The following is an 11,085-nucleotide window of genomic DNA, read 5'->3' as shown; positions in this document are numbered from 1 at the left end:
AATCAGCCGTTAAATGTTCTAAAAATTCACGATCAGGAGGCAACCCTACCGATTACAAGTCTAATTGGTCGGGTTAAGCAAATCAAATCACGATTATGCCAACTTTCAATTTTGGAACGAAACCCTAGAAATCAGATTTCATAAATCGGAAGAAATCGGGAAAAAGATTGGCAAACAAACTAGTAAGGAGTGTAGAGGAACTAGTCCTCGAGCAATTTGAACACAAATCTCGGGTTTAAAACGAGAATCTGAGAAATCGAGAAAATTCGAGTTTTCGAAAGAAATAAGGAGAGAAAGAAATACCAAATAGAAGGGTTCGGAGAGATCCTCGGCTGCTTTCTCGGTTCCAAACTCGATTTCTCGCAACAATCGGGAGTCTGAAAGAAACGGAAACTCACGGGCTCTTTTCCTTCTCTCTTGGACGAAAATAACTTAGAAATGGGGAAATGGTGAAGTGAGAGAGAGAGAGAAGGTTGGATTTGAGTTTTAGGGCAAAAATCACCCTGAGTGCGGATGCCCCCATCCGCACTGCGGGTGGCTTGACCCGCACTCGGGACTTAGAAAGTTTTCAGACCAAATTCAAGAAAAATCCGAGCCTAGTGCGGATGAACCCCACCCGCACTGAGGATGGACCCTTACCCGCACTGTGGATGGACCCCATCCGCACTCACTACTTAGCCGATTTTTTGACCAACACAGAATTTTAATGAGTGCGGATGCACCCCACCCGCACTGCGGATGGACCCTTACCCGCACTGCGGATGGACCCTTACCCGCACTGTGAAGTGAACAGTGTATCATAGTGGAAAGTCTAGCTAGCTACTAGACTTTCATCCAGGACCCTTACCCGCACTGCGGATGGACTCCATCCGCACTGAGCCTATAATGTTCTGAAATCTCGAAATTTCGACGCGATTTCAATTCACAATTAACTTACTTATTTAGGGAAACCTTAATTAAGGTTTAAACTTCCATTTTATTAACACAATTAACTTGATTCTTTCTTTTAAATCATTTTAATTTAATTGTAAAAATTTCGTAACGTAACACATATACTGGTAAGCTACTAAGGCCTACTCCTCTCGTGCCTCTCCGGAATCAGTCGCACCAGTACCTGTAAAATAACCGGGAGGGTGGGGGTGAGAATAAATTCTCAGTGCGAAATTTGCCACAGTTTAGATTATTGGACTTGCAATCAAACTCTATATTCAACAATGAAACCCAAACAATAACAATGCAAACAGATATATGTATAATCATAAATAGCAGAATGCCAATACTCAACAACAATTTATCAACCTGAAAACAGTTTACGGAATTTCCAAGATGGTTTTCAACACACAACATATATTTTGGCTTAACTCGATTCCTAACTCAGTTCAATTGGGCTTGTAGCAATTACAGATGTTCTCTCGAGCTGAACCGTTATCAAACCCACATCTGTAGGGTTACAGACGCCTACAGATGGCCAACCGCTGGACCCTTTATCAGACACCCATCTGCAATTGCTGTTTGGCTTAACCATTTCCTAAGGTCCGGTTTACAAGTCACCAATACAGGTCAACTTGACACAAATGCAAACACACGGAATCAAAGTTACCTATACAGGTCAACTTTGCTAAATCTCAAGCAAATATATATCAAAGCCACACATATAGGTCAGTCTCGCAAAATCATAACAGGTCAAACGCATAAGTCAGCAGCGTCACCCTATCCAGCCACCTAAACAGGTCGGTCTGGCAAATTCTAACAGGTCAAACGCATAAGTCAGCAGCGTCACCCTATCCAGCCACCTAAACAGGTCGGTCTGGCAAATTCTAACAGGTCAAACGCATAAGTCAGCAGCGTCACCCTATCCAGCCACCTAAACAGGTCGGCCTGGCAAATTCATAAACACAGGTCAACGGATAGGTCACCGTTACCTTATCCAGCCACCTAAACAGGTCGGCCTGGCGGATTCATTCACATCAAGAACAATTAATAGAACTAATCAAATAATAACCATACCAACATGCCAAGTAATCTTAACCAAACAATTCAAATCATTCTCAGTTATGCAAGAATCAATCTACAACATGAATTCCAAAATATGCAATAATTAATCATTCAACATGACAAACGAATAAACAGTTTAATTCCTGAAAATAAAGTATCAAACAAGTCCAAGAATCCCGCACCTGAATAAGACGAGCGTACCGCTTAGCTACGGATCGGGCGTCTCGAATTGCCTCGTTAAGTCTTGCTCGACCGAGCCTACCCCTATATTATACGTATACTTGGTTTAATTCGGGTTCAGTGGTCTATACGTTTACTTAGGGTTTGTACAGTCCTAAATCAATTCTTATGTTTTGGTATCGATTCTTTTCGGTTCCTTCTTTCTTATTAAAAATCTCATATAACGGTGCACAATTGCATCTAGGCCCTCTAGCCATATACCCTTTCACTTTGGTAACCATCAATCACCGTTTCACTACTTTGGTTCTCGGATCAATTCAATTTACCGATTGGTTAAACCCTAATTTGGTCAAAACCTCAAATCAGCCGTTAAACGTTCTAAAAATTCAAGATCAGGAAGCAACCCTACCGATTACAAGTCTAATTGGTCGGGTTAAACAAATCAAATCACGATTATGCCAACTTCCAATTTTGGCACGAAACCCTAGAAATCAGATTTCACAAATCGGAAGAAATAGGGAAAAAGATTGACAAACAAACTAGTAAGGAGTGTAGAGGAACTAGTCCTCGAGCAATTTGAACACAAATCTCGAGTTTAAAACGAGAATCTGAGAAATCGAGAAAATTCGAGGTTTCGAAAGCAAAAAGGAGAGAAAGAAATACCAAATAGAAGGGTTCGGAGAGATCCTCGGCTGCTTTCTCGGTTCCAGACTCGATTTCTCGCAACAATCGGGAGTCTGAAAGAAACGGAAACTCACGGGCTCTTTTCCTTCTCTCTTGGACGAAAATAACTTAAAAATGGGGAAATGATGGAGGAGAGAGAGAGAGAAGCTTTGATTTGGATTTTAGGGTTAATTTTACCTTGAATGCGGATGTACCCATCCGCACTGCGGGTGGCTTGATCCGCACTCGAGACTTAGTCGGTTGTCAACAGAATCCAGGAAAACTCCGAGCCTAGTGCGGATGAATCCCACTCGCACTGCGGGTCAACCTCATCCGCACTCACTACTTAGCCGATTTCAGGAAAATTCAGTGCAATACAGAAATTCATGAGTGCGGCTGGACCCATCCGCACTGCGGATCCCTCACCCGCACTCACTACTTAGTCAATTTTAGACACAAGTCCAGAGAAAGTCTGAGCCAACTGCGGATGACTTCCACCCGCACTGCGGGTCCATCCATCCGCACTCAGTACTTAGAAAAATGCAGACCAACACAGAATGGCATGAGTGCGGATGCACCCACCCGCACTGCGGGTCAATCTCATCCGCACTGAGCCTATAAAGTTCCGAAATCTCGAAATTTCGACGCGGTTTCGATTCACACTTAACTTAATTATTTAGGGGAACCTTAATTAAGGTTTAAACTTCTATTTTGTTAACATGATTTATCGATTCCTTCTATTAAATCATTTGAATTTAATTGTAAAAATTTCGTAACGTAACATGACGTATACACAGTGTCATATATGTATAACCTTGTGTATGTATTAGGAGTAGAGAAATGAACCTTTCGCTCTCGGTAACCGACTAATTATAAGACCAACATTTTTCTTAAACATATTACATTTTTTTTATGTTTTTTCATAAATGTTTAAATGTATATTTTATAAATTTTAAATATTTTTTTAATATAAAAGACAATAAAATAAGTAAATTATATGAAATTTGGAAATTTAGAGTGGGATACATAATTTCAAAGTTCAGTGAAGAAATACGTAATTTTTAAATTTTAGTCACATGCATGAAATTCCCCCTATTTATTAATTAGATCTTGCATTTATTAATTATCACCAGGATTAAATTAAGTTTATATATACACCAACACATGCATAGACATGTGTGAGGATCCGGAAATATATTATATTGATAATAAATATATTTTATAATAGTGATAGCATCTGATTAATGATTATAATATACGTATAAAAATATAAAAAGATCTCCGTATCACTTATATTGCATATCAAATATATTATAATTTTAAAAACTAATCAGTACTCATCCAACGAGTTAGTATAAAAATGGATCACTACTTAATCAGTTATTAAACAATTCTTATCAGTACTTGATTAGTTATTAAACAATCTTAAATTAAATCATTGAATTGCACAACTTAAAAAAAAATTCCTATATTTAGAATAAAAACCGAGAATGTTCAACCTGATTAAATACATATTAATAGATCAATGTAAAATGACAGGTAGAATAGAACCAACCTAGCTTGTCTAGTAACCAAAGGCAATATTCTCTATGTGGAATGTCGCATGTTCGAAACTCGAATGAAGAATTTTTTTTGTAGATATCAAAGCAGTTGGATGACATAAAATGTATAATGTGTATGAAAGAGTAAAATTCTAAGCACTAAATTACAAACATAGATTTAGCATTTTATGAAATAGTTGAACTGTATAAAAAATTAAAAAAAGAAGAAGTAAATTTCAACATAAATAATTGTAAGTTGTCTGTGACATTAGTGAGGTATAATAGTCAGGTCCACCCTGTCATTGTTGTATATTGATTATCATGTTATTTATGACATTAATTAATCCCCACCTAGTGCTGCTAATGAGCTAGGTCGGCTCATGAGCCAATGAGTTGAACAATTCAATTTTTTGCAAGGTTCTAAATAGCGATTATAACGGCATAGCAGGGAGACAAAAAAAAACTATTGCGAATAACGTAGCTATAGCAGAAGCTATCATACATAGCAATTTTTCCTTTTCAAATTTTATATTTTATATTTATACTAATTATCAACATAATCAATATTGGAGAATTGAGGTAACAACTAATCTAAGTCTATACTTTTTATCAATTACGCAAATAATAAGGAAAAAAAATCTAAAAAGTTACATTATTTAATAGTTCATACTTCATAGTATTACATATTATAATAGACGAAGAGCAATTAATTTTATAGGTAAATGAAGTCAATATACATATTTAAACATTTTATATATAATAATAATAATCAAAATTAGCTTTTAATTGAAACGAGCAATAATAATTTTACAAATGAATACTATACGAAGAGTAATCAAAATGAAGAATTAATATTTGAATATTTCTCGATATAGAACGAGAGAATAAATCACAAATAAAAATAAAGGCACATAGTTTGGTTTAGCATACTTATTGTAGAATACCATGTAGCATTAGAAATAAGAATAGAAGTACAGAAGCCCATATAAATTACAAAAAAAAGCTCATGTAGCATAGCGGTAGCTATAGCGCGTCCCGCATAGCGGTAATAGCGGTCAGCTATTATAGCTGTAGCGATCGTAGCTAAGTTAGCTTATTTTTATCTGATAGCTTAGCGTTTATATATGATCCGGAAAAGCTATTTAAAACACTGATTTTTTGTAATGAATTGGACTCTAAATTGAAAAAAGTCCGAACTCAACTCGACTCAAATATTATGACTTAATCGAAACCGAAGCCGAGCTGAGCTGAGCCGACTGATCATGAGCCCATCTCGTTCCCTTTATATTCTTTGCAATATTGCTTGAATTAGCAATCAACAAGACAAATTGAAAAATATAAAAAGTTAGAAATAGACCCAAATTGAAGATGACCAGGGATTGATTTCGGACAGAAATTGACAGAATTAGACATTTTTTGAGGCCCTGAACTTCTAACTTTTTTCTGATCTACAACACCTGGAGGTGGCAAAGGCAAACCATAGACCTGCGTACCAACACCGGTACGCAATTCCTGACACGCTATCGCCTTGCCAAAATAGTAGCACCCAAAACCGAGCAATTAATATTGCAAAGAATATAAAGGGAAGCGAGATGGCGAGTACAAATTCAATCTCTTGATTCTAGTTTTAGGTCCCTCGAATTTAAAAATGGAAATGACGTTATTTCAAAAATTATTATGTGTTCATTTCAGTTATAGTAATTATATGTTCAAGAAGTGTTCAATCTGAGTCTTCAAGGGACTTAAATATATTTATTGTTAACTCAAATATAGTATGAGCCGGGCCGAGCGGGCCAAGTCGAGTCAAGTGTTTACATGAGCTGAGCCGAACCGAGCTTTTTCTTTCAAAATCGAGCCAAACTAGAACCAAATCATTTTGCTTCTCTCATTGAGCTGAACCGAGTTTGAACCGAACCTTGATCATTAGCAACCCTAGCTATCCCCACCTGTTAGTTACTAGTACGATATATAGTAGCCATTGCTTTCTCGTGACCAATTTTGTGAGACCTTTGACAGCATTTCCTGCTCCTTAATGTGCAGCAACTTGTGGTAGCAACATATTTTAACTAACTAGGATCTTCTTTTTAAGATAAGATTTTAAATATAAGTAAACATATTTGAACTTAATATATATATATTGAACGCTTATTTCTTTCATCATTTAGTTACATTGCATATCATGCATGTTTAGTACAATTTAAAAATTGGTAGTTGTCTCAAAATTTTATGGTTCATTTTTCTCATGAGTACTTAATTATTAGTGAGTTAATCTTAAATTGTATCATGTTGAATGTACAACTCATATGAAGATCTACATATCATTTTATTTTATGTTTATTTCTATTTGTCTACCGTTACGGGTGTTAAATTATAGAATAATTATTTGAATACCCGCACTACAGTACCCGCACTTAGAGGAATAATGTATTATGATCCCCACTAATTATATTGTGTCCACTAATTATTATTCTAAAAAGATATTATATAGTCTCAACTAATTATTATTCTAAAATCCCAGCAGCACTATTTCTTTATGGTCCCCACTAATTATATAGTTTCTCTTTTACAGTACCCGCACTCGTTCCTACATCAACCTTTCTCTAACAAAATTAGTTGACTTCATAGGAATAAATACTTCAGTGTATAGATATAAATACTTTCAGTACTTAGATATTAATACTTTCATTGTCATATATAAAAAATACTTAGATATTTATACCTTCGTAGTTATAAATATTTAGAAGATAAGATATTAACACTTAAAAAGAAGATATTAATACTTTGATGCGTAACTTGTTATGATTATTCCTTTTCGAGTTCTCCAATCATTCCCGCGTCAGCATTCCTCTAATAAAAATAGTTGACCTCATACGTATAAATACTTTCAATACTTAGATATTAATACTTTCAGTGTCACATGTAAAAAATACTTGCAAGTATAGATATAAATACTTGTACGACGAGGTATAAATATTTTTGCAACGACGAGTCTGAAGGTATGTCATCATGGATCTCATTTGAAAGAAAAAATTGCGTAGGTATTAATAATTCAGAAAAAAAATTAAAATTGTGGAGATTTTGCAGTCCCTACAAGAAATTATATTTCTGCATTTAATTTTCGGTGGTCCCCCTGCGGGTACAGTGCAGGTACAGTACTACGGGTACTACTATTATCTTCGCACTACAGTACCCGCATAATAAATAATTGTTCATCTCATAACTATAAATATTTCCGTACTTAGGTATAAATAATTTTGTGCATAGGTATTAATACTTAAGGAAAAAATTGAATTGTAGAGTTTTTGCAATCCCCACGAAAAGTTATTTTTTCACATTTAATCTTCGGTGGTCCCCACTACGGATACTGCAGTGCGGGTACTGTTATCAGCTTCCTAAATTATATATAATATGCAGTTGTCATTGTCAAAAAATTCTTTTCCTATAAAAATGGAGAAAGTTCAACCTAATTAAATACATATGATCAATAATAGATCATGTAAAATGACATGACAGGAAATAGAATAACTTGGTCTAGTCTAATAAGATAAGTCACTGTTGTGTATTAATTACCGAGATATACGTACGGTATGACCACTACTACATAATAGGCAATTATATACGGTTAAAAATGCTAATTGTACACAATTTTGCAACCGTGTACATTCTTAGCATGGATGAAACTATCAGTACATACACAATTCAAAACCATAGAACGTTTCTGAAAAAAGGCATATTTTTTTCGTAAAATATATTCATACACAGATTTTTTTTATTTTTTAAATAAAACCGTGTTGAAAATACATTTCAAACATGATTTTAATTGAAAAACCATGTATGATTCATATTTTGTTTTTAAAAAAATACATTATCATAGATCTGAATTCATATCAAAAACACTACATTTACCAATATAAAAAAAAAAAAAAAAAAAACACTACATTACGATAAGCTATGAAAGTAAACACAATACATACCAAAAGCATAACATTTATCAATATAAACAACATTTACAATTACTAGTATAGTACCCGTGCGTTGCAACGGGACATTTTATAAGATAACAAAATAATATTCTCATACAATTTGACATATTTTCATAAAAAAAAATTGACCAATAAAAAGAATAATTATTCAACAATGAAGTTAAATTCCCTCAATCTAGACACCTTGTTTTATTGGACTTTTAATTTAACTTCATTTTTCTTAAATTTCAAAAATCAAATAAATAATTAAATAGAACTTTCTATAATATAAACAAAGCCAACAAATAAAGCATACAAATTCTCCACATTTTGAATGATATAAACCTAACAATATAACTTTAAAAAAGAAACCATACTTGCTCCTGCTGTGAGGCTTGCATCTCCATGTGCTTACACTACTTCTCATGTACATACTTTAAAAATCCAAATTCCGTGAAGTGCATTGACATCTGGGCTGTTATAAACTTTGCATTGGTGTTAAGCCAAAGTGTTAGATTGAATGAAATATTAATATTTGGCTACATGGTAGACTTGATACTAAAGTTTAAATCTGTGAAGTTTCATTCAAAACAAAGAACCAATTTGCTGTATTAAAATTGTGAAGTAGATAAGATGGTGAAAATTGTGCAAAAACAATGAACAAAGTTCTAAAGTAAAATAAATAAATAAATATGCATAAAATCATAAAAAATAGAATAATCATTTTAGTACCCACACCTCCGTCCCCGCACTGTACTCACATATTTTCCAACTCAGTTAACATTCTAATTTGACCATCCTAACTAACGACTTTCTAAAATAGACTCTCTCTCTCTCTCTTCTCCCACCTCCATTAGCAATACTTGATTGGATATATATCTACATTACTTATAACATATATTAATACTTTCCATCTGTAATATATAAAATGTTGAAATGATAAATAGTTTTCATTTTATTGTTCAATATCAGAATGGATATTGATCTAAATGTGTATTTTTTAGATGATTTATGTATACATGATAAATAATTTTCATTTTATGATAATTGTATAGTTATAAACACTTTTTGAGATTGTTGTAAGCACAGCGTAGTATAGATATAAATACTTTCAATACTTAGATATTAATACTTTCAGTCCCCACATGCAGTTATGGTTCCCCCATGCCATTTGAGTGGTTCCTAATGCGGGTACGACGTCAGAAATTTCAAAAAAAAAGTGCAGGTACGATTATTTTTAGTCATCACAAGTAATTATGACAGTTTAGGTGCGGGTACGACGTCAGAAATTTCAAAAAAATGTGCGGGTACAATTATTTAAAAATAATTAATTTATCGTTTACATTGTTTACTATATAGATATAAATACTTATGTTTTTTGGACTACATACTTCAAGATTTGACTATTAATATTAAAAAAAAAAGTTACAGATCTGAAACGGTTGCGGTCCCCACAAGCAGTTATGGCAGTTTAAGTGTGGGTACTGTGCGGGTACGCAAGTGCGGATATTCATATCAGCTTCCTAAAAAATATGAAACATATAAGAAATTCACTTCAGAATATAGATGCATGAAATAAGTATCATGACATGTACAAAAAACCTGGGGACTCATCAGAAAGGGATGAGCAAAAATCATCTCATACATGTCATATGTTGTCTTGAGTTTCCCCTGAATTAATTTGACTGGGGCCTTATATGGCGACACCACACCCATATTGATATTTTGTCCCATTTTGAAAGATTCTGTTACAAGTGACAAATTGATAATGATACAAGCACCTTAAATTTATAATGCTCATCTTTGAGAACTTAAAAAGCTCATCTACATATCTATTATTTTGAATTTTTATGCAATTATTCTCGTATAAAATACTGCACATCAATTGTCTATAGGTGACAAATTGGTAAAAGAAAGCAAGTCAGAGGACATGGCCACAACAGGAATTTGACACAAGTCGGTGACTCCTTCATAATTAATTATGATGCCTTACAAAATAAGTTCCACAAGTACAAAATCAGAAGGTGAAAGTAACCAATGCATATAAAGGTAGGTTATTTTTGTTTGTAAAACTTAAATCGTATGACGGACACGGGTACAATTCGGTCCGGGTATCAACGGGTTTTTGCCCGAAAAATCAGGTCCGGTCCTTCTTATACTACAAATACATTTTATATATTAATCATTTTCATAATTTATGACTGAAAATTATAAACCTATTACACAATTGTTGGATGAATCATTTTGAGACGAAGTTTGAAAAATGGTCCTAGTACATATATATTGTCATTAAAATTAAAAATGAGAATCCATGATACAAATCGGATAATTCTGATCAGGAGTCCAGAATAGTAACATGGTTCGTATGTGTTTTATACAAATTGATTCGCTTCAAATTTGCGGTGGATTAGTTCGATGTTCTCTCGGAACTATTTGATTCACACTTGATCCGTATAAAATTTGAAGTAACACAAACAGACATTGAAATGATGATGTGTGTGAATTTTGAATCTAATCCAACGATTTCGAGCGGACATTTTGTTCATATAAAATTTGAAAATTGTGTTGAACAAGGCTTTCCATACATTTTATATGGCAGAAATCTTATTCTTTTCATTTAAATTTTAATAAATATTGAAGTATCGTGTACGGATCTTAAAGCAGATCAACGAATTGAGAACTCATTGGACTCAAATTTGAGTCTGAGAGCACATCGGACCCAAATTATTCTCCTTGGAAAAAAA

The sequence above is a fragment of the Carex rostrata genome, chromosome 13, assembly GCF_964058835.1.
Source record: "Carex rostrata chromosome 13, lpCarRost1.2, whole genome shotgun sequence".
NCBI classification, from domain to species: domain Eukaryota; kingdom Viridiplantae; phylum Streptophyta; class Magnoliopsida; order Poales; family Cyperaceae; genus Carex; species Carex rostrata.
Note: the sequence above shows the minus strand (reverse complement) of the source record.